This window comes from Phasianus colchicus, chromosome 25, assembly GCF_987193195.1.
Source record: "Phasianus colchicus chromosome 25, bPhaCol1.hap1.1, whole genome shotgun sequence".
In the NCBI taxonomy this organism is placed as follows: Eukaryota; Metazoa; Chordata; class Aves; order Galliformes; family Phasianidae; genus Phasianus; species Phasianus colchicus.
The window spans coordinates 1,093,506-1,118,252 of record NC_143460.1 but is presented as its reverse complement, the minus strand read 5'-3'; the positions used below and the strand labels follow the sequence as shown (position 1 = coordinate 1,118,252).

Below are 24,747 nucleotides of genomic sequence, written 5' to 3'. Positions count from 1 at the left end.
TTCACAAAACCAGTGATGGAGGCAACGTTCCCGAAGGGGTGACCTGCCCATACGGCCCTCCTGGGATGATGCTGCAGTGTGGCATCTGCTGCAGCAATGGGTTACAGCTACAAATGTCAGAGGGGGGAAACACAATGCAGATCACCCATGTCTCTCACTCTGCTGGACTGATTCCCTGACATTTCTACCTGCCCCAGCCTTTGAAATGAAACACCTCTGCAGCACGCGCTGCTGTAACACATCTCTGCATCTCCCCCGTCCCTGGAGGTATTCAAAGCCAGATTGGATGGGGCCCTGGGCAGTCTGGTCTAGCATTAGGAGGAATGGTGGTGGCCCTGCATGTGGCAGGGGGGTTGGAGATTCATGATCCTTGAGGTCCCTTCCAACCCTGGCAATTCTGTGATTCTGTGATTCTGTGATCTGCATGGGGCACTTATTCAAATATATAGCATTATATATTGCATTTTGGCTGTGCTGGGGAAAGATACACAGAACTGGATGGAGATAAACCCAAATCCAATTCACAGCAGCAATCTATCTGCAGTCCTGGGAAGATAATTGCTTGTGTTCCGCAAGGAACAAAATAATTGAGTTTGTAGCAATTGAGAACTTTTGGGATGCAGTGTCATCTAAAGAGGATTCAGCTGGAACATCTCTGAGCAGTTCTGCTGGAGTCATTCTTTAATATATACGCCTGTACATACGGTTAGGGTAAGGAACAAAGAACCAAAGGAGCTATCAGTGAAGTGATTTGCCACAAGAGCTACTGCCCCCAGTAACTCATTTCTATGGGTGTCATTTTGATGCACTCAGTACATTTTCATATTTTCAATCATCTAAAAAGAGTCTTTTAATGAAGAATGAACATACAAAGTTAGTAAGTGTAAGTAAAACAAGACTGAAGTCTTTGTTCTCTTTTTCCACACTGAAAATGAAAAACATCTTTTTGATCAGTTTAGTGATTTGCAATACCACTCACAACCGTGAACACAAAGGTCACATACATAACACTCCCAATACTTCTCATACGTGGGGATCCCATCTCTGCACTCACACAGATGGCTTTCATTTGCTGACTGATGCAACTGTATCAATTTGTTGTGATGAATGCCCCCAGAATAGGACACAGCAGTGATGCAGAGCTGGAGGAAAGAATGGGTGACAGCAGAATGAATCCGATCAATTCCATCCCTTCCTTGAAATGAAGAAGAGGGATTTTTGTAGGTGAGATGAGATTCCCAAATCCCTCTCCCAGTTCATTTTCTTTCACCTTACAAATAAATCTTCATATGGTGCAGGCAAGAAATATTTGAAGAATCTATGGGAGAGGTCTGTGTGGAGCAGTCTGCAGTTTTCACCTGGGACGACCCCCAGCTCCACTCCCCCATTTTCTCATTGTGAGCGGCAGCCCCCATTTGTGCAGGGGAAGAGAAGGGCCCCACGTCCCACATTTTCAGTAAAAATAGCAGCTATTTTCTTTAGTCAGGCAAAGGGAAACCACAGCTCTGGGTTCTTGGTCCTTCTGGTTTCTGGGCTGTGCCTTTTGAAATTGAAAGTTCTGGGCCCTTTTCCAGACTTCATGGTCTTGCTCCCATATTCCCTGGTGTCTACAGGGCAGCCCCTCTGGCCGGAGCTGGGCTCGGTGGCAACTGTGGCCCATGGGGCACGGGGGGAGAAATAAGCCAGTTGCGTAAGAAAGTGTTCCTTCCAGATGATGACTTGGCAAAACCAATGCCTCTGCAAGCCACATTATCAGGCTAGGAAGGCAAATTACAGGCTGAAGGCGTCCCCAGAAGCCTATTGTGTGGGTATGCAGAGGGGAAAGAGAAAATTCCAGGAAAGCCAAATTTTGGTCACTGCTGCCTGTAGATAGTCAGCTTCCTGGCCTTGGCAACAGAGAGCACAGCAACATTAAAAAAGGAAATTCCTTCAGAGTAAAAATTAAAAAACAGATAGCCTCCAGACTTCCAGGATCTCCAACCAGCAGTGTTGTTCTTTGCTGAATCATAAAGCGGGCTCATTTTTTTGGTATGCTTCTGATGAACTGAGAAGACTGACCAGCAGCTGGGGCTTTTAAAGGGGCGATGCGAATGCAGGGCTGATTCTGGTGGTCATGGCTGGGATGGCCATTCAGAAGGGGTATTTCTGAAAGCTCTTCTCTGCAGGAATTTCAAGCTACATCACTTGGTATCAGTGGAGGATCTAGTTCCAAAGGCTCTCAATGAAGCTGTATTTTTTCCACACTGCGTTCTGATGCATTTTGAGCTGCCTCCCATCCAGTTTTGATCTACCAAGATCTAAGCCATTCTCGTCCTTGGTCATACTGCAACTACAGTGTCAGCAGTGACATCAACACGAAACTGCTCAACATACATGAAGGACTTGAAAACCAAATCCAATGAACAAATAACCATATGATTTGCTATAGGAAATCCCCCAAATAAAATGAAAAGCAGGTACCATTTTGTGTATGAGAGGGGAAGAGCGCAGGCGGTATTTCACCCTTTCTGCTTTAAGGATTTCAAATCCTCAATCTGTTGTATTGCACATTCAGTTTTCCCTAGCAGTGTCCATGAAGACAGGCTGGTGTTCGCAGGACACACTATGGGGCACACAGCATCCTGCTTCTGCAGCCGTTCCCTGGCTCTCCATGCAGGGGAGCTGAGCATTTCCCAGTCCTGCTCCCATGCTTCAACATGAGACAACTGCTCTTCCCCACAGCAGCTCTCTCTCTTATCTCCTATCTCATTCATTCTTAAAATTCAGGGGGGAAAAAAAAAAGAAAAAAGCTTTCACTGAACTGAAGAGCAGTTGGGAAAAGTGTAACGTTGCAAGATTTGACCCAGGGGATGTGTTTCCTAATAGCTTTCCCATTACTGGCAACCACTGCATTCCCTTTCCTCTGACTTGGTCAGACTTTTGAGTACAACTAATTAGTTCAGAGTGATATCATCTGAATACCGACTCCCCGCAGCGCTCTGATACGGCTGGCTCTGGTGTACATGAGCCTTCTGAACAAAGCTCCGTGTTCCTAAGGTCAAAATACTACCTTTCTGTCAATTTAACTCCCCATATTAGAGCAGCTTTTGCTGCAATTTGGACCAATCCTCTGTTTAAACTGAAATAAAAGTGCTGAGTTTATGTTACATCCATCACTTCTACACCCACATGTGCCCATTCCTGGTGACAGCAAAGAGGTGCAAGCAGGAATGGACAGAGATGCAGTCATACACAAGAACTTCACCAATGATTTCCCTTTGGCAAATCACTTAGGAGAAGATTTCCAGATGCTGTCATGGCGTTGGGGTGTCTGCGTTTCAGAGCAGCTGGGCCAGATCTGACCCCAGTGCAGCCAGGCCAGATTGCCACAGCTAACCATTAAATGCAGTTCCACCTGACTTTCTACAAAAAGCATTAAAACAAGTCAGTCTTCAACTGTCATTTTAGCAGCTGTTTTCTGCCCTGGTTCCCTTTTCCTAACAAATTCTAAAATTAAACCCCATTTTCATTGACTCAGACTCATGGCACACTGAGCCAGCCCCAGGTGAATGCTCAGTTTTGCTCCTAAATCAGACATTTCAGAAACCGGCCCAATTCTGCTGGTAAAGATAGAAAGAAAGACTGCAAAAAAAAAAAAAAAAAAAAAAAAAGCAAAGTTGAAACCAATCAATTTCAGAAAGCTAACAGGGCTTGGAAAGCCCCCACTTGCGATATATTTAGTTAATTTCAGGGGAATATCTGTGGTAGCCAATTATGCAAATTGTTAAAAAATACTACCCTGAAATTTTATGCATAAAATGTGTATTTTTTCAACCACCCTTCCCATGCCCATCCTTCCTGCCCTTTTCATTCCCTGCCCTGAGATGATCTGGTTGTCTACGTATGTCTCACGTGTTCAGCAGACTGGATGTGTTTGGGTTTTACTAAGAACGTTGGGTTGCATGGCATCTCTCATTTGTTATGGCAGTGCCAGTGCCTACCGCCTGTCTGCCAGTGCCAACTGCCAGCTGGAGCCAGCACAACTGTTCCCATCAGCACAGGCAGAATTTGCCATGGGCTGCACTGCAGAAAGGGAAATGATGAGGAAGGGGACTGGCCCAGCCGGAAAACAGCAGGGAGAAGGGAAAACTTTTGAGATCTGCGCTCAGTGCTGCTGCATACCTGCAGCCAGGTATGCCATAGGACTGCCACAGCTGCTCCCTGGGTTCCTGCACATGGCCATGCTTCCCAGGACCCCAGAACAGCAGGGCGGGCAGCAGAGGCACAGCAGCAAGGCCACAGCCAGCACTGCGAGGCAGCGCAGCGGGCTGGCGGTCAGGAGGGCTGGGTTTAACTCAGATGGCCAGCTGGAAGGCGAGGCCACCAGAGAACGGGCACGTCTGCACAAGGCTGGATCAGGACACTGGTCCTCGCTTCCCTTTAGACAAGCAGAGGATAACAGCAGCATCACGCTGCTGCTCCAGTGAGGGATGCAGGCTGGGCCTGAGCAGACTGAGCTCTCCGGCTGCAGAGATTCCACAGTGCCAGTAATGGGAGGACAGGAATGTCATCAGAGCTGAGCCTGTGCCAGGTCCGAGTCCTTGGAGGGAGGCAGAACAGGACGATGTGTGTGTGGGCCTACAACTGTTTAGGGGAAAGAAAGAAACAGATTGATACTCCCTGACTTCCCCACTCGTAGTGCACCTGGCTCGCTGCTCCCTTCCAGCACTGCCTGAGCACACCCTATAAGAGCTCTGAACTGGAGGCAGACCTTGCAGACAAGCCTTTACTGTGAGCCTGCTGGCTGCCCTCGCTTCACACCCTGCTGTAACTGAAAGGAAACATCCTGCACCAACGCCGCCTCGCTCAGATGGCAGTGGGCACTGAGCTGAGCTGCTCCCAGCCCACGTCTGTGCATGGCAGATCCTCGGCCCTGCAGCCCCAGGGACAGCCCCAAAGCCCCCCTGTCTTTGCAGCCAAACTGCTTTGGCACACAGTAGGTCAATGCATCTATGACAGAAGGCATCCCTCCACCTGGGCAGTGAGGAACACATGCAGCAGTTCAGATGGCAGCCAGAGAAAGAAAACTTTGAGGACCTACAAGGCGCAGTGATTAAGCACAGGCAAAGGCAAAATGTCAAACCTCTGTGTTAATAAATGGAAATCAGATACAATCCACACAGCAGCACAAGGCATCTCTCGGAAGTCTCTTGCTGAGTATCAGAGCGTGCTCAACAACACCCCTCCCAGGGGCACAGATGTCACCGTATTTCTTGTGACTGCCATATCCCGGTACCTCCACACATCTCAGCAGATAGAAAAAGATCAACTTCACCGAGATGCTAATATCCATAATAACATATGGATGCATTTCTCCCAGCACTTCTGCTAGTTGTATATTATCTACATATGCTTCTGCATTCATATCATCAATAATTACTGACATTAACAACATGCTAATGAGACACACTCTGTGAGTGAATACACATCACTGAGCAAGGAGCACTTCTGCTGTATTTAGGCAGATCTCTGGTGGAGTGATTCCAGCAGCAGCCTGACACATTAACTATTTCTTCCAACACTAACCTGCTGCTCCATGCCTGCTCTGAGCCCTGCAGCACAGCATACAGCTCCTGCCTCTCCTAATACCACAGCAGCAAGGAAGACACTTTTGCCTCCTGAGCCACTGTAAGCTGAAATCAGTAGTGGTTTACGTGACTGTGCTGAGCTGGAAAAATTGGTACTGTGTCCTGTTCAACTATTCCTACAGCAGCCACCTAATCAGACCTGTTGCCTTGTGCCCTCCTGCTCCGTGTGTGCAGAAACACTCAGGGGATGGGAATTAGATGTACTGCCACGCCAGTGTCAGGCTCCTACAAGGATACTGCCTGCAGCAATTAAAACACCAACTTCCTTCCCACTGTCAACTGACAAACAGGCTCCAGCAATCAGGCATGAGTGCTTCTGTGCTTATTTTTGTAGCTCTTCAGCATTCTTTGCGCGGCAAGGTGACAGACCATGTCCTCAAAACAAGCATTAACGTCAGGACAGAAGCAGCCTGCTGTGGGCACAGGGATGGGAGTAGAGGACCTGAAAGTAGGCTGGGTGTGCTCCCACACAGGGATCACCCAAGATATCTGTGTCACACTGAAGAACCCACAACTGCTGCCAGCATTTTGAAACTGCTCCCCATCAGCAGCTGGGAAAGTAGAGACAATGGGATGGCAGTGCTTAGACTGCAAAGGAGCGCAGGAGCATCCCCACCTACGGATGGGGAAACTGGGGCAAGGAGTACCAAAAGGATTTGCTCGGTGCTCCTGGCAGACAAGCCACCTGGAGAGGGAGCCCACAGTTCCCAGCAAAAGCCAGGGCTCAGAGCTCTCCCCACCACAATCAAACAAGTTGCAGGGACAACATCAGTGCTGAGCTCCTCTCAGACATATTCTTGTGTGCTTGGTGCCAGAGACACAGCTCTCTTGCCCCAGGCACTGATCTGTATGGCACTCACTTGCACATATTTTCCACTGCTCTGTGATGTAGGGCTGTAAACTCCTCTCTGGATGATTTCCCATAGCCTGGCAAACAAAGGGACCTTGCAACTGGTGTTGGCTTCTCATCACCTCTTCAGTGGGGAGACTCCCTGCCCAGGGCTGCTGTGCTAGTCCCAGAGCAGGCTCTAAGCAATGGTAAGTGCAGAACTGCTGACCAGCCCATGTCACAGCTGCTGATTATCTGCAACAGCTCGGAACTGGCAGCATGGAGGACAAGGCTTGCCAGACCTACCAGAAACTTCTTATGATAAAAACTCCTTCACATATTCAATCCAAAGCCTACTGCAAGCAGCAGAAAAATGCTGGCCCAGCAGCTTTAGATGTTCAAACTGGAGATTTGGACTCACACTTTCTTGTCCGGTGCTTTGGACCAGTCTGGTCCCCTGACCAACCTGAACTTAACACGAGCCTTGAAGGAAGTAAAGGAAAGAGACCCTACCACCCAGCACAGCAGGGCAAACAGGAGAGAATGGCGTGGGCAGAGAGCTGCAGGCAACCAGTGGAAGATGCGTGTGGAGGACTGAGCAAAGCACGGAGACTGAAATGCACTGCTCTGCTTGTTCTGTGACAAATGTGTGCAGCTCAGCTGGCAAGGTTACAGGAGGAAATGGTCCCATCACATTCAGCCAAGGAACTTTTGCTTCCCAGGCTGAGCTCTGAGCGGCTCATGTGATGGAAAGCAGAGGGACTTGTTTCTCCTCCCACCTGAGCTCCAACCGCTTCTTGCATTCAGAAAAGGCAAATGTCAAATTGGCTCATGATTTTGACTTCTCAACCTAAACCGAGACAGAAACTGGTAAGATGTATGCACGGATGCTAGGAAAGCCAGAAGGGGAAAGAAAATAGAGGGCAAGGAAGCAGGGAAGAAAGCTAGATCAAGGGCTGCATTTTCTAAGTCACACAGCAGCCAGCACATCTTTTTGTTCTCAAGGCAATGGTGGAAGAACAGAATCTGGATTGCCGTTGGAGATAGCTGAGCTTTTTTTTTTCTAAACCTGCCCCCTCCCATTCCACATCTCAGATGAAGATTTCACACAGACGAGAGCTGTTTGATTTAAAGGTGTAATCCTGTGGTCACCACTGCAGCGCACGGCTCTGGTTATCTGAACAGGGACTTTGAGAGTCATGGCCTGCCCGAAGGCTGCCACTTGGGAACATGTGCCAGGCCCAGTGCTGGGAGGTGACCTGGCTCTCCTCCTGCAGGATCCAGCCTCTTGGCTATGTGGTCTTGCCCTGCTTGGCAGCTGACAGTCTTTGCAGTGCAGAATGTGAGGGTCAAGATAATCATGGTCTGAAAAACTCAGGAGAAAATCAAACATACAGCACAGCAGCTGATTCCTAGGAGATGCTGAGACCAGTAGCACCGTCAGATCGCCTCCAAGAGTTAACAAAAGAGCCCAGGTCAGCTGGGAACTGTATGAACTCTTAATTGCTACAGAGGGGGAAAGAACAGGAGGCCCTGGAGGAAAAAAAGAAAGTTTGGAAGTGGTGGGAGATGACATTTAAGAGACCTCACTGCTAGTTAGATCTCTTGTATACCCTACAATTGGCCAAAGAAATTGGAGTGACTCCAGGTCCTTTGGGTCCCTTTGAGAAAATAGCTCAAAAATAACACACACACACACACAAAAAAAAAAAAAAGCAAGCCTGAGAGGATTGACCCGTGCCTGATGTTGAGAGCAGATGCACCAGCAGAAAGGAGAGCCTCTGGGAGCCCCTCCACGGTCCAATGTTCTCCTGATGCCCGCTGGCTCGCCTGGCACTGCTGAAGGGCATCAGTGCATCGCTTGCTATTTTGGACACAGTCCCTTTCCTGTGGTCGTGCTCTGTGGCAGACGAGTTGCACACAAGTTTGCAGTTAGCACTCGGCGCTTGATTCACAATGCAGCTGTTGGGGGAATTGGTCGATCCCCTGCCCCACACGCTGGGTTAGCAGGCAACTCCCTTGTACCCACATAATGACCAGGAGATGTGCTGCTGCCTAAAGCATAGCTGAATATGGAAGGGCTTCATTTTGGAACAAAAGCTGTGAGCAGCTCCAGTGGAGCCAGGAGCAGATTCTACTTGGAAAAAAAAAAACTTTTCACTGGCGTCTGTAGTGAAAGGAACGAGATCTGGGTCTTCGTAGTGAATTGCTGGGTCTGGGAATGCTTGAAAGGTTTCCTAGATACAACAGTGCAGTGCACGGAAATGTTTTCCATTTGCAACAGCACTCCTACCTCGTTCCTCTCAGTGCACCAACCTAAGCATGACCTTTTGGGGTCTGACAGCTAACAACCAGTTCTGGCTCCTGCCACTTCCTTTCCAGCCTACAATGCCAACTTCTTGCGATTCCTAAGCAAGATTACAAGCCAGAAGGGGCTCAGATATCAAGATTATCTTGTATTATAAGAAGTGTAAGAAAAGATGCTAAATCACACACTTCAGAGTTGACATCAGTAACAGCTCTTGCAAATTATCCCTGGTCTCCTTATAGGAGGTTCTTCTGCATTCCTTGGAGTAAAGCCTCAGCAGCACAGCAATTTCTATTTTCTAGTATCTTAGCAATTTTCCCAGAGAGAATGGACAACATTAATTTCCTCATCCAGATAATATGAAATAGCATAAAAATATGCAATAAGCATTCATAGTAAAAACAAAAAGCACACACTGGAAAGAGCCAGGAAGCGTTGGGATTTGTGGATTATCTTCGTAGCTCCTTCCTGCCTTGCTTGTTGGCCTGGACAGACCACGTGCCACAGTTCCCCCCAGCAAAAGGAGGTAATGGAGGAGCATAACTCTCCATCAATTTCAGTGGGATCGCTGCCAGAGACTCCAAAGTACATGTATGCAATGGAGTGGGTATATGCATTTAGTCTGCATTTATCTGGCACCAAGCCTACTCCATTCATATTTAGGTGATTAATCATTAATGATGTTCATTTATTAATGATGCTGAAAGCCTACAAGATGGTAGAAAATTCCCAGGCTGAAGAAGCTACACAATTATGTCTTTGAAACAAGTCTATAAACATTTAAGCAGAGGATTTAATTCTCCCCGAAAATGACATGGAGCAATGGGACGACTCCGATCAGACTCTTGGAAAGGGACCTAGTAATTAACTTGGTGTAAATTAATGAGCTTCAGTCAGGATTTGGAGACTTTAATAGCTGAGTGCTAGCTTTTATAGTGACAGCTCCCAGACAGCACTTTGAAGTGGCCTGCCTCCTTGAAGTGGTGCAAGCTCCAGGATGGGGAAGCAGCAGCTATGATTTGCTTTATAATGGTACAGAGGCCCCCCACCCCCGGATCCGAGCCCAGTGCTGCCATGCACTCAAGGAGAGACTAAAGAGGTGCCAATCCAGCTAGATAAGGCAGACAAAGGAGTTGCATGAGAAACCGCCACAGGAAAGCAAGGACAATTTGGGCCCTAGTTTCCTGGGTGAAGCTGCTCGAGTCCAGGCTGCTGCCAAAGGCGCTGCTCTCCCCGCCACCAGCCCTCCAGCACAGCCTTTGTGCCCACTGCCAGGCCCAGCTCTGCAGGGCACGGCTGAGATCCGGCTGGCCGTGAGCTCCTTTTCTGGAGCCACTGCATGGAAATGGGCTTCTTCCTTTCCTCAGCCCAGAAAAAACCTTTACTCATCCCACCACACAATAGCATCAGAGTCGCAAAGCCATTTAGCTATATTTAAATGAGTATATCCATGAAGAAGTTATGTCAATACAATGCACTTCATGTCAGTGCAGCCATCAGTGCTTCTGTGGCTCGCCTGATGCTGGCAAATAAACCTCCTGCAGCTCATCAGCAGATCACAACTGGTGCAGCATGGGCAGAGCTCTGTCCTGCCATGCTGCCATTAATTAAGAAAGGAAATTGGAGCTGGGTCACTACAGCCTAAACATAGATGAGGGGAAAATAAAACACCAGGGGAATTTTCACGGAGGCTACCAGACACAAGCACGCCCTGTGGTCCTGTCTGTCTGTCTGTCCAGCCATGCTGCTGCAGCCCAGCTGACCGCAGTGGGTCTCCCTCCAGGACTGCAGATGGGCAGGAAATATTTTTCCCATCCCACAAACATCTTCCTCTTCTGCATCAGGATGAAATTGAGATCTTTTAGAGTTCCAGTCATATTTTGTGAAGAAACAGCCATACGCAATCTCGCTGTGTGGGTAAGTCCTTCCCTTCCTATATATTCTTCAGCCTTTGGCCAATCTCAATCAAGTCTGGCTGATGTGGTGCCAGCGATGTTCCTGCAAGTTTCAGGCAGCCTGGGAGAAATGAGACAGAACACTTTGCTACAGAAAAGCAGTCCTCAGACACATAAAGCTCCAGTCCTTCTGGAAACCAGTTCGTAGCAGACACAGGAGCACTGGTTCTGCTGGCAGTGGGCACTGCCTGGCTTTGCTGCTCCTGGCAGTGTCTGCAAGGCCCTCACGCACCATGGCATGACTGGGACATGGGAATTCAAAGCCTGGCTCTGAGATGTGCTTCCTCAGACTACAATTCTTAATGTGCACCCAATCTATACACCTACAGCCAGTACAGACACCCATTCTCTTGCCCTCGCCCACTTCCATGCTGATAAAGAAAAAAAACATAAAACAGGCCTGCACAGGGCAGGGCACAGGCTGTAGGCAGCAATCCTGCAGCCCTCACCAGCAAGGAACTCACACAGGCCACAGTCACACCCAAGTTTTGTTTTTTGTTTTTTGTTTGTTTGTTTGTTTTTAAACTTTGCAAAAAGTTACCCTTTTGCAAAGCCCCTGCCGGGCTCCACCCTCTGCCCAGACCTTCCACCACCTCCTGGAAGAGCAGATTTCCTTGATTCATTCTCTCCCTTTGCCTGCCAGCTTGCAGCTCTTTACCAGGCCTTTGCAGGTGGTGTCTCACTGCCTAATCATGTACACCACCTCCTGCATTATCTGAGTCCTGGAGGCCACCCCACAACAAGCATCCCTGCCAGAAAGGTCAGAGATAAGAAGAAGGTCCCTTTGTGCTGTTTCCCTGCCTGGGTTTCTTAGAATCTAGCTGCCTTCGAGAGAAGAAAGAAAATAAACAACTTGCAAGTAAGTCCCAGCACTGACTCTTAATACCTAGGTGAGAGGAAGAGGTTGCCTAAGGCATTAGCAGGGCCCTACCCCTATACGCAGGGAAGGCAAAAGGCAGCGCTGACTGCACTTCTGAAGGTAGCTCTGCAGTCACAATTGCAGGCCAAGCAAGTGATTCCCCCAAGCAAGTGTGCAGGGAATATAAGTGCAGGACAAGAGAATCCACTCACACCCCCTAAGATGTAGAGATGCACTGCACTAGCGCACTTTTAACTGCTGCAGGCTGACAGAAAGTCCGTGAACTAAAAGGACATACAGATCAGATGAAATTGATCTTGGTGCTAAGAGCAGGTACTAAGCCTGACTTACCTCCAAACCCCACACTGGGGCTGATGATGAGCAAAAGGGACAGGACTCCAAGCACTCAGCTAGCATCCAGGCTAAAGGCACAGAGCAAAACCCACTCCTTTACTAGCCCTAAGCTTAGGAGGGACAGCAACAGGGGACACAAACTGATTACTGCAAATGGGTGAAAATAAGCTGTATTTAATCAGTAACAAACTGGAAGGTACTCTGATGACAGCTGATGGAGAATTGAGATCATACGTACTGAATCACATCTCCCTAGGCTCTTGTATTTTAAATCAGCTTACCTTTTTTTTTTTTTTTCCTCTCCCATCACAGCTACTGCAGCTTAGGCCAACAGCGACAGCTTTGGAAAAACCCATCATTGCAGTTTAACGATGATGAATTGGTTGATACCTGTAATGTGCTTTGCCAGCTAGACTTGCACAGGCAGCACAAATACTGCTGCTGCTTCTCCACAAAGAAAACTCATGAACACACATTTAGCTGATAACCAGAACAAAACATAGGTGTCCCTGCCAGTCACACTGCCTAACCTCTTCCTCTCTCACTCAGGGTGGAGATGAGGAAGATGAGCATGCAGGAGAACAGCTGTATTGGTGTGTGTTCATCACTCCCTGCAGGGCTGATGTTCTGCATGGCCCCCAGCCAGCAGACACCATGCACATTGCCTCAGTTTCCCCTTCTGCAGCTTGAGGTTGATGGAAGGAGATTTCATAGAACCTGGCATTTTTGTAATTGCTGCTGTAATTTTCATGTTTGTTGCTTTTCCTTAATTATTGACCGGGCATATAAATACCATCTGCCCAAGGCTACAGCACAGAAAGTCAAAAGCCCACATCACTGATTTATGAGACCTCCATTCAGTTCAGTTTGCCTCCCTCTGTAGTTCCCATGGGAAAGGTTGCTTTTCATTTCCTTTCCAAAATCTCATGTATGGTATGGCTGGGAGCTGCTAAACCTCTTTTTTTATTTTTATTTTTAAATTGTGGCCTTCGCCACAATTTTCTCCAGCAACACAAGCGGGATGTGCTGCTTCTCCCTTCTGCTGCACTGAATTTGGTGAAGAAGCAAAGGTGCCAAGTTAATAGGAAACACAGGCATTGTGTTTTTACTTATGAAAGTGGTGACTAGGTTAAAACTTTGGTGATCCAAAATAATACACAGTGCAGAGGAAGAAATTGGCACATGTAAGCACTGATGGAAAACATCCTACAGGCACACAGCACCCCTGCTACTGCATGCAGCTGTTACATCACCACCTATAGAAACTGAAATGCTCAGAAACCTTTTGCTCCCAGAAAAGCAGGCGCCAGAGGCTGGGATGAGACACAGGAGAGCCCAATCAAGCCCAAAAGCCTATGTAAATTGACAAATGCCTGCCTCAATCTTTTTGCTCACAATACCTTTTTGACACAATACCTTTTGCTTTGACTCCTTACATTCCTCCAGTAAATTCATTCCCCATTCCTCCCTATTAGACTGTTATGCAGTGATGCCAAGTGTCTGCATGAGTCATTTCAGGACAGAGATTACGATGCATCTTTAAGAGAGGAGACTCACATTCATCTCAGTGACAGCTATTACTGCAAACAATCAACCAGAGACACCAGAAACACTAACTATGTGCCCTGGAAGCTCCTACTTGGGTCAGCAGATTTACTCAGCTCTGTATACCAATTTGATAACCATGGCAGCTGTACATCTTTCATTTTCAGATATACACAGCATGAGATTACAGTTGATTCTACTTAGCTAATAAACTGAAATGTGCAATAGTACTTCTCAACTTGGTGGGGGTCTGGAGTTAAGAGATACTAGAAAACAAAAGACCAGACTCTATCTTCACAGTTCTAACCATCCAAACCACGGACACCTCCTGCACTGATGTGAGCACTCAGTCTGAGTGCTGCATGCCAAGGAGCAGTAAGGTCACCCTGTGGCTAATGACAGCAGGGCTACAGAGTGCTGTGCCTGCGTGCCAGCCACTGAGACAGCCAGATACAGAGGGCTGGTATTTACCATCAGTTAGACCCTTGGGACCTCACCAATTTCAATGGGCTCCCACATGCAATATTAAACAAACAGGAGCCCGTTCAGCCCCACAATATGCAAACCTAACTTCTACCAGCACTTAGCTGACAAACGCATTAGAAGTATATGTATTTATTTACTTCCTGCACAGTGTAAGTTAAGAAGGAGAAAATAGATGCTCAGCAACGATCTCTGCTCACCTGCTGAGATTGATGGTTGGATGCACAACTGACAACTACTGTACAGACAGACAAATTTCCACTTCCATCTCCCGCCACTTCTTGCACCTGCAAACCTGCCTGCCAAGACCCTGCAGACCCAACTAGGTGCTTAAGGAACTTGTCTGGCTGTGCATGTGGACACTTCTGAGCTCACTCTGCAAACCACTTTAGATGTACTAAGTTGAAATAGCATTCTGGCAGCAGAGATTATACTGACAGTCTTCAGTCATAATAATTTCACTGTGTTTAGGCCCAGTCTATGTCCTGCATTTACCCTATGAGCATTGCAAGCTCATAATTTCAAAGAGCTTTAACAGCTGCATTGAAAAGAAGAAAAAAACAATAGATGTATGTGAAGCAGAAGACAAACGTGGCAGACGCCCTTTGAAGACAGACAGTGGCACACAAAGCATTTCAGTGGTTATTTCCCTGCATGCACTGTCACAACCATGAATACGTAAGACTCTTCCAGCTCCAGTGCCATCTCCGCTGCTCTTATACCCCATTACACATGCTGGTAGCAGTATTATACGTGCTGACAGCAACAAGATGCTCTAATGAGAACTGAGACTCTCCTCTGCCAAGCTCTGCACTTACTCTGACGGTGCTCATCATTTGATGCAGGTCTGTGACACCCCAATCAAGCCATGCAATGAAGAGCAACTGACCTACATGTCAGTGTCCTATTAGGCCAGGGCTGGGGAGGTGGCCTGAGCAGCCACAGCTGGCTCTGTGTAAGATGACAGAAAAATGCTGAGATAGTTTTTGGCTAACAATGAGAAGTGTCACACCCCCAGCTGAAGAATTTGGGGAAATCTCTGCCAAATCAGAGACTTTCTGGGGTATTTCCAGTGGAGAGGTTGGTCCAGGCTCTGATTATGAATTAAATTGAATATAACGGTCCAAAAAAAAAAAAAAAAAAAGTCAGACCTCTCCTCTTTGTTAATTTTCTGGCTCAGGCTAGAAATTTAAACAGGGATAGTTTGAAAGGTGCTTTCCACAACCCTGAAGTCCATCTGTGCTTGCCCAAGCTCAGCTCCTCCATAAGACATGTGCATACAGAAACCAGATCTGTCCTGAAGACAGCAAATCCCCAAATCCCTGAGTTTCAGACAGACCACTTGCAAGCCCTTGCAAGAGAAAGTGCCAGCTGCATATGCAAAGGAACACTGAGAAGCAAGTTTGTGCAAATGATTTCTGGGTCAAAGCAAGTGTATTTGTGTGTATCTGCATGATGCAAGGACCTGCTCCATTCTGCCTTCCTTGTGCTGGTAAAATGCCACTCAGTTCTGCTGCAGCTAAACATCAGAATGCAGAGTGGAGCTATCTGCACAAATACATTGTGCCTTACTTCTCAGGAGCAGCATGCGTGGCAGTAGGCCTCAAGGCCACAAGAAGGCTGTTTTGGGCCTCATCTCATCCTGGAGTTCAGCGAGGTCTCTGCACTCGGACTTATCTCCATTGCAGGAAGTGCTGCAATTGGCTGCTCTGCTCTTTGTGCAGGAGTTTGATGTGGGCCATCAGCCACAAAAGCAAGATGAAACTGGACACTGCAACGATTAAGCAGGAGCACATTCTACATGCAGCATGGCTGGCTTGTGCTGTGTTGGAAAGAGCAAACAGGACACTGTCTCACTGACCTACAGGGCTGTACCCTGCCTTTCATCTCCCGTTTGCACAAGCTGCAGGTCCTGCATTGCCAGCACCCTTGCCACCCCATCACATGTACAGGCATGGGGCAGGAGGACACAAGCCAGTACTCCTGCACCAGCTGACTTTGCTCTCAGATAGGAAGTTGATAAAAATCTCACTTGGCTGCAGAAAGAAAAATCAGATTTCAAAACCTCTGCCAAAAGGCCTCCAGAGCCTAGCAGCAGACCTGGCACTAACCCCTGCCAGAAGTAAGGCCCCTTCCCAGCTGCACCCAAGGCAGACATCAAACACCCTGGTTGTGCCTTGTCAACTCTTTGAGAGTGTTTTCCCCTCCTGAGCTGTTGCTTATATTCTCCTGTAATGCTTTTTTTTTTTTATATCTTGGGATCTATCACATGTCAAATCTGCTTTCATCGATAAGTGGGTTGGGGGGGTGGAGGAGAGGGAGGAAAGAAGGGATAGGAAAAACTGCTGTCTTGAGTTAACATGCAGATCCACTGTAAAAGATGAACAGAGGGGGGAGCAAAAATGAAACCTGGTGCCAGGTTGGATGGCAAAACCCGAGGCATCTTAGCAAAATGCTCGGATCCCAGAGGAAAAAGCCAGCCCCTGTGAGGTTGCATAGGCTCTCCGAGTTCTGGGTTCCAGCTCCAAAATCCTAATTCCAAGGACTTCTCACAGAAGAGAAGATTTTTTACCTTGACCGAGCATTGCATGCTTTCCAACAAATTTAAGCAGCAAGTGAAAGGCAGCCTCTAATATATAGTTAGGGAACAACCTGCTCTCAGAGAATAGATTTCCTGCTTCCTGGAAGTCATCAGATTTGTCTCTACCCCTCAACACATGCACTGTGCTGCTGAAAAAGCTGCTGTGTGGCAGATTAACCAAGTCCTTCCAGCCAGCCCTAACCCCTTTGCAACACCCCTGCCCTGTTCCCACCTACCCTGATGGAACATGCAGAAAACCTTGCAAAAGGCCCCAGGCACAGAACTTCCCAGCAGGCAGGATCTGTGCAACCCACCTTCCCCTGCACACTGGCTCCACACATGTACCATGGCCCAGAATAGGGCATGTTGCCCGGGGGTAAGCAGGTGCTCTGTGCTTCTCACCCTTCTCCCCTCTTTTCTCTCTGCATCTTATATCAGTCTATGATTAAATCGAGCCTGTTTAACCGCCACAACCAGATGTGGGGACCCCATTCGTTATACAAAAAAAAGGAAAGAAAAATGGCACATGGTAACAGTTGTCTGCACGTGAAACATGGCCTGCAGCCCTCTGTACACACCGAAGCCACAGGATCCTTGTTGGGGCATGGGAACTCATTTTATCAGATCCTCAAAGACTCAGTTGAAACAGACCCTGCTGTAGGTTAGGTGGAGGAAACGCGCGCTCTGTGAGACACCGTATGCCCTCCCAGCTCTCAGCCCTCCTTGCCCAAGGAGCCCCTTACAGCACAGGCTCAGTCTTCCTCATGTCCACAGACCACTGTAATCCTTGCTACCCCCAGCCCCACAGATCCCATCCCTCTGGCCAAACCAGAAGGGTTCACAGCCACAGAAAGCTTGTTCCATGCCTAATCCTGCAGCAGCTTCCCCTGCTCCTCATCGCCCTGAGCTCCAGTGAGTGCTCTTCATTATGATCCAGTAGGTGTCTTATTGCCATCAGTAGACTGGACCCCTGAGGGAACTAAGGCTGAAAGTCCCTTGGGATTTGCACAGTAGAAAAGGTCAGTGAGCAGAGCCAGCAGCACAGCCAGGGCAAGCTAACAGGGCTTACAGAGAGCTTCACACTCACAGAGGAAGAAGCAGAGACATGGGAAGAAGGGAAGGAGCAGGAAGGAAAGGAGATGATATCCATCCCCATGCCCAGCACAGGGAGATGAACAGCCAGAGCAAGAAATGAAGCCTATCGTTGCCTCCCAGCTGGCATGGGTCCTCAGAGACATGCTGTGGGCTGCAGGCCGTTGAGAACAGGACTGTCATCTCCACAAGGCTTTATCAGTGGCTGTTTCTTCTTTCTGTCTTGCTCTAAAAACTCTCAATTTCCAAAAAGGGTGGGAGATGTCACAGAATCAGCAACACATCCTGAACAGCTGCTGCCACCCTCTATCTCTGCCTTACCCCTTGTCCCTGCTGCTTATGGAGCCCCCAGAAAAGCAAACTGCTCAGCCTGGCTAGCAAGGCCCAAGGAGTGATGCTACACCGCCAGCCTGGAGTGCTGCAGATCTCTGGTGGGATTCCGTTCTGGGTTTCCATTGGGTCTGATTGATTCAGGACTTCTGTAGACTCACAGCCTTTAGACCAGAGTCCTGTACAGAGGGTCAACTGGAGGGAAAAAAAAAGGAAGTTTTCCCAGCTTATTCCATGACAAGATCTGGAGACTTGTATTTTTTTTGTCTCAAGGAGGTGAGAGTAGGTGGGAGAGCATAAGGTTTTTCAGCACCGAAAACCTTTTGCAGAGCAGCTGGTGTGAAACAGTTCTACATTTCCATTGCTACTGCATCTGTATTTCCAGGATCCCACTGGGAGGAAAAAAAATGACTTTCATCAGACGCCAAGCTCTAATTTACAGATAAAGGCATTTCCTTAAAGTCTTTGGTCAGGAACGCCAACATTCTTAAAACAACAGATTTTAACAGGTATTTAAATGTGATGGTAATAACCCCACTCAATCCCACTCTCGCAAAGCTAGACAACTGCTTAGCGTTACAACTTTTCCAGTCAAATTACTGATAGTTCTTAAGCTATCTTCTTCCATTTCAAAGAAGTAGAGAAAAGGAAGTACCTTGCTATATACAACGACCAACAGCCTAGCCAGAACCAGACACTCTTCTAAACCCAGTATTATAGTCAGTGTGGCCCAGCAGCCCACAGAAGAGCCTGCACTAGGTCCACCACTATGGCAAGCATCTCCATAAGCCAGTAAAGCTTCTCAGTCCAACCCAGGATGGTTTCAGCAAGCAGTGTCCATGTGTGTGAGCCCCAACTTAGGAACGGGGGCTCTTCACAACCCATCCAGATAGCTTCCCTGCCCTGCAACAAATGTGAAGAGTTCCACAGAAGAATCCCAAGCCCAGCTGGGATAAGTAAATGTGTACAACTGCAGCTCAGAAGTTTCCAAATTTACATTCTACCCACTCACAGCACAGCTCATGATCAGCTTCAGGAATTACTTCTGCTGGCCCCACATGCTCCGTGCCTGGGGACAACACAGATGGCTTCACCTTGCTCAGCAGGAGGAGACAGCCCCAGCCCAATCCAGAGAGCAGCAGAATCCCAGGACCCCACTGGATCTGTGCCTGGGGGAGCAGGATTCCTCCCCCACCCCTGCCCTGGAAGGGCAACACCCAGTGTGTGGTTTCCTGAAACAACAGATATTTGTCAAAGACAGCAGTAAGAAACGCAAATGTGGTAAAGTGGCCTCTGCTGAGCTGTGCAGGTTGCCAGCCTTACCTCGAAGCATGAGCGTTATCACCCCGTGGGGCCAGCAGCAACACCTTGCTCTTTGCAACATATCAAAGGCATGGGCAATGCAGCTCTGGCTCAGAGAAGACATGGCTTCCACAGGCAGGCTTTCCACAGAGGGAAGTGTGCAAAAAGCAGGCAAGAGACCTTGTCCTGGCCCAGCTTCACTGCTAACATCTGCCTTACCAATGACTGAGCCTACCTTGTTGTTGCAGCAGGTCCTCCAGCAATGTGAAGACATCTACAGGTCAGACAGATGCCCAAGGTGAGGAGCAGGCTCCAGCCCTGAGATGCACATTTCTGCTGCACTTGCCCTTGCCGCTCTCTGCCACTGCTGTGAAAATACTGATTTACAGCATACTCCATAGCAAGGGACTGCATCAGTGCTTGCTGCATCCAGCATCTGGCACATCCAAGGCAGCTGCAGACAGTTGGCCAGAACAAGGATGGTGACACACAACAACAGCTTGTGGACAGGACTGGGCAGAGATCTTATGCTCTCCAGAACAGGACTAGTTGTATTATCTGTAAGGATCTGGAGAGCAGAACATCACCACAGCTGACACTGTTCCTTTGCCTGTTCTTTCAGCAGACTCTACATCTGTTGATCCTCAGCAACCAGCACAGCCCATCTCCTCATCACCTTTGAACTCTAAAGTTTGAAGAAAACAGAAGGAACAAAATCGAGAACATCCACTGAGTCACCAATGAGGCAGGAAAAGCTGACCTGGAATCTGCAGTAAGTTCCTGGCAACAGAGGCTCTGGACAGCCTGGAAGTGTGGGTTTACATGTTTGCTGGATGAGATACAGCACTGACTCACAGTTATGAGCTTGTGGGATGGGAAAGAACAGTTTTTACATCAGCTAAATAGCATTACAATAAAAAGTCCAGTGGATATCAACCACTCTAGGCCCATTTTAACCAGTAAAGATGCTCTTCCAGTTAACATTCCAGTTAGGCCAAAAGAAAGCTCCTGGGAACTCCTTGCTATGGAAGACTCATCTTAATGTAGTGCAGTCCCCAGGAAGGCCCCGGACACATCAACTCTGCAGCCCCTATAGTAAGGGTGAGGGGAAGCTGAGTGTGACAGGGAGAGGCAGGGACCCTTTGGGGCCCAGCTCTAGCACTAACACTGCCATACAGCACAACCCTTGAATGGGTAATAGCACCTCGCTCACTGCCTGTAAAAAAAAAAAACAAAAAAACCACACATTTCTATGTCTAGCTCTGCAGCTGACATTTAAACAACAGCATTATCTTCCAGACAAAGCCAGAGCCTTGACATGTCTGGGAGCACAGTGCACCCTTGAGAAGCCTAATTGCATTCCCCTGTACAGAGGTACACCTCATTTCCTCCTCTAACTCCACTGACCTGCATTTCCAGCACCTGGGTGGTGCTTTGCTGATCAAAGAGACCTCCATCACTGATGCCTTCTCCCCCTGTGGCTATCTGTGTTCATATGTGGCTTGATGAAATGGCTTCAAGCTTTACTCAGAACTCCGAGGTAGGAACACTTAACTCATGTACTGAGATGGATTCTACACTCTGGGAACTCCATCTTCTACACATGTAACATCATTTTGAGAGATATATGTGAACTCCAGAAGCAACCCTGCAGAGCTGCACAGATCCCCATCTCACAAGTCTAGGCAGGGCAGTGCTTTCTGCCAAGGCATCAGCCTCTTCCACCAGGAAACAACAAGTCCACAGGGTATTACTACACAGAAGTATATTGCTAACATTAACAGCGCTGTTGCATTAGAGAGAAGAGTATTTGTCAATAGTAGCAAAGCAGCCTCTCTGCATTCAGGTCATGATGTCTGCAAGCCATAGGCCAATATCCTTAGGAGAAACATTCTCAGATGGACAACTTATTTCCTCCTTGCCCTTCTCCTGCGTATCAAGTGCTTGTCACCATCATATTACGCAACAACCCTCACACAGCATCAGTCAAGGGGCTTGGGGGCTTCACTTTTCAGAAACAAATGGGCACAGGGAAGATTTTGGTGACATCCTGACTGCTGGGGGCTGTAAGAGTCTAAATGAATTCACTGCTAGCTATTTTGGTTTCTGACATGAGCCAATAAGAAGAGCACATGGTGACAACATGCCCCCTGGTGGCAGTGGTACTGGGGGCCCGGGGCAGAGCTGGGGGACAGAAGCACATGCAAAAGTTCACCCCCACATCGACCTTAGCAATTACCACCTACCCATCTCAATTGTTGCTTAGAAACACCAGGCTCCCACACCAGCCTCCTGCAGGCCCTCCTGCTGCACCAGCACCACCCAGTTCAGAACTGAAAAAGCCTTGGGCTTTCCCTACCAGAGAGTGGACAGTCATCCATTCCCATCGTTCTTTACAAAGCTGAATTTCAACAGGCTTCACAGCTCCCCCCCACCCCCCAGGACTGACAGTATTAGAATAACTATTCAGCTGTAGCTCACTGAGGTTTAATATGTTTGTCCGGGGTGACACAATAAGGACTTGGGATTCCCACCTCCTACATCTTCTTTGAAATAATCTGCATGAAATTCTGTAAAAACACGTGAGCTTCTTTCCTTTCTCAGTTTGAAACCAATCTGAAAGTGCTTCTTGTTGCAAAAGGAAGTGTTCCAATCTCTGGGAAAAAACACCACGCTCAGGAAGACGCACAGACTCCCACCATCCTGCATTTTCTTGTTTTGCTGCCAGCTGACCGATTTCACAGCACTGCAGAGGAAGCTGGCACCATAAACTGGCAAACATTTCCAGTGGCAATGTCGATTCCCACTCCACATGGGCTCCAAAATAAGGATGCCACCCTCCACCTATGGACACGAACAGCCAGCATGGTTCTGCTCACTTCCAGATTCCTTCTCCTTCACATCGGATCCCTGGCAACATCTTTCAGCACAGCCCTGAAGCGCTTCTTTTTTCACTATGCCCCTTTCCTCTTGGCTGGCCAGTCTCCTCCAGTGGCTGCGAGCAGCTGCTGCTTCACACACACCGAGAAACCCTGACATCACAGAGGAGCCAGACCTTTATGGAAGCTTATCCCATCCCACCCCACCAGGCAAAGGGAAGCCATGCATAACAGAATGATGTACCTACGCCATAAAATGGGATGCAGCACCTGTGATTTTAGGAACTTCTGCACATATTTAGCCAAGGGAAATTCCACCAGGCTCTGGATTTTCAGCTTGTGACCAAGTCCAGCAGGGACTGCAGTGCTATGGGAAGAACCTAAGGGCTCCAGCTTGCACTGCTAGCAAGAGTATTCTAACATCAGCGGCTGCATTTTATCAGTTCTGAGGGCATCTCAAAATGCATGCCAACACTTACTGACGTGAGAACGACATTCAGAGGAGCAAAGAGACTTGCGTATGGCTATTCAGCAGGCTGGCTGCAGTCAGGACTAGAGCCCAAAATAACACAGTGCTCCGCACCAATAATCATCAGAGCACCCAGCCTCCCCCAGCACCCCTCACTGCAGGGTTTCCCCTGCCATCCCCTTCCCGGTATGCAAAGAGAGTTTTGTTTTCTGAAGTTTATGATATTCAGGATGGGAAAAAAAAATATTCCCAAGAGTAAAACAAAAACAAAACAAAAACACACAAACTCAACAAAAACCAACCAGGCAGCACAGGGCTGTGAAGTACTCTCATTTATACAACAGCTCCCACACGTGAATAAACCAAGTAATGCAGCCATTGAAGATGAAGATCAGATGGAGGCAGTGGGAATCCAGGCTAAGTGACCAACACCCAGGTGGGAACAGGGCAATTCAGAAAGACTTAAATAACTCACTGGGAGCTGCTGACAGCTGTGGGGTCTGAGAGCCTCTGCAGGGCTTCCTTCTCCCTACAAGCACCAAAGGCAGAAACACGGCGCCCTCATTTTCTATAACTGCTCAGCATCTGTTCTTTCTGCTTCATAGAGAAATGTCTTCAGCTGCTTGGCAAGACAGTGGATGTCCTCCATCCATACTGATGAGCATAGTGAAGAATCTGAAAGTCAGCTGGGGCAGGAAGAAGCTGTACAGCTCAGCAGATCAACAGATAGGTCTCCAGAGTGGGAGAGGGGCATCGGGCCCTGGTCAGTATTCTACAGGATTGTTTCTATTTTTTATATGAAACAAATAAATATGTAAACACCTGGAGGCAAGGAGTTAAACCCAGGATTGTTTCTTTTTATGCAAATGCTATAAATAATGCGCTAAAAAGTGACATTACAGAGTACTGGAGACAAGAAACCAAGAAGAAACTGTCCTCATGCATGAGAACTCACCAGGAGTTACAGATCCACCACATGCTGCATTTATAATAACGTACCTTTCCCAATCTTAGAAAGTAACTCAGCTAAACAGTATCCCCATCAGCCCCACTGTACAGACAGGGAAGCAAAAGGATGTGGGAGAGCTAGCAGATGGGAACAGCACACCAAAGTCCCAAGCTGCATGCATCTCCAAACCATAGTTCACCCTCTCATTTTGCAATGGGCTCCCACCAGCACTCTTTTCTGCCTGAAACATTTCAGTGTCTACCTCCACACCACTCATGTTGCTTTGTTTTCTTTTTGCCCTTCTTCTGAGTACGATGGCTAGCATGTTATATTCTGAGAAGAAAACACCGCGTATTCTGATGCACACAGCACTCATCAAGCAAAAGCACCTTTCTACATGCTTCCATGTTCCATTCCCCTGGATTTGCTACAAAAAATGAAACCGCACAGCAAGCTTAGACCGAGGGGCACAAGTCTCTCCCGGGGCCCTATGCGTGGTATTGAGCCATCCACAGCTCCCCATCACTCCTACACACAACTTCAGTTCAGCCTGAGCGTCTTCTCAGCGGTTTCACTGCACTGCTTTCAGCACAAATCTGCCAACTCTCACACCCCTCCCTCCCCAACGTGGCTCAGTCACCCCTCAGCAGTTAACCAGCAGGTTACAGCTTCACAACGCGAACCGTTCCCATTTCCACCTCCTCCGGCTTTCTCAGCCCCATTAACCCACTCACCGCAACCAAGACCTCCAGGACCAGCACTCCGCACACAGCCCTCAAGGGAAGCCCATGACAGCCTCCAGCCCGGCGGGACCCCGACGGACACCCAGGCGGCAGGGAGCTCCTCGCTCACAGCCAACCAACGCCTTCACACGCGGCCATCTCGGGGACCACGCCGTACTGTCACAGCTTCGCCCTCCGCTCCCCCGCACTCCCAACCTCTGAGCGGCGTTTCCTACCTTTGCTATCCAGCAGCTTCACTCCCGCACGACGCTCCCTCGGATCCATCCTTTCCCGTCCCGCTCTCAGCTCCCCTCCATGCGGCCGCAGCGCTTGTTTACGCCGCGCCCCGCGGAGGGCCGAGTTGCCGCACAGCGCCGGAAGCGCGGGGCGGGGCGGAGATCGGGCTGAAGGTTCGCGCCGCATTCAGCGGTCTGGCCCGAAGCGCTGCCGCCCGCACCGCTGT

General features: G+C 48.4%; 1 long non-coding RNA gene across 1 annotated transcript; it reads right to left on the bottom strand.

Annotated features, from left to right (window-relative positions):
- Positions 1-5,370: 5,370 nt before the first annotated feature.
- Positions 5,371-24,694, bottom strand: LOC149915028 (uncharacterized). Its single transcript, XR_016459831.1, has 2 exons — positions 24,521-24,694; positions 5,371-10,780 (listed from the first exon to the last, which is right to left on the bottom strand). It is a non-coding gene; the product is annotated as an uncharacterized LOC149915028 (long non-coding RNA).
- Between the last annotated feature and the right edge of the window lie 53 nt (positions 24,695-24,747).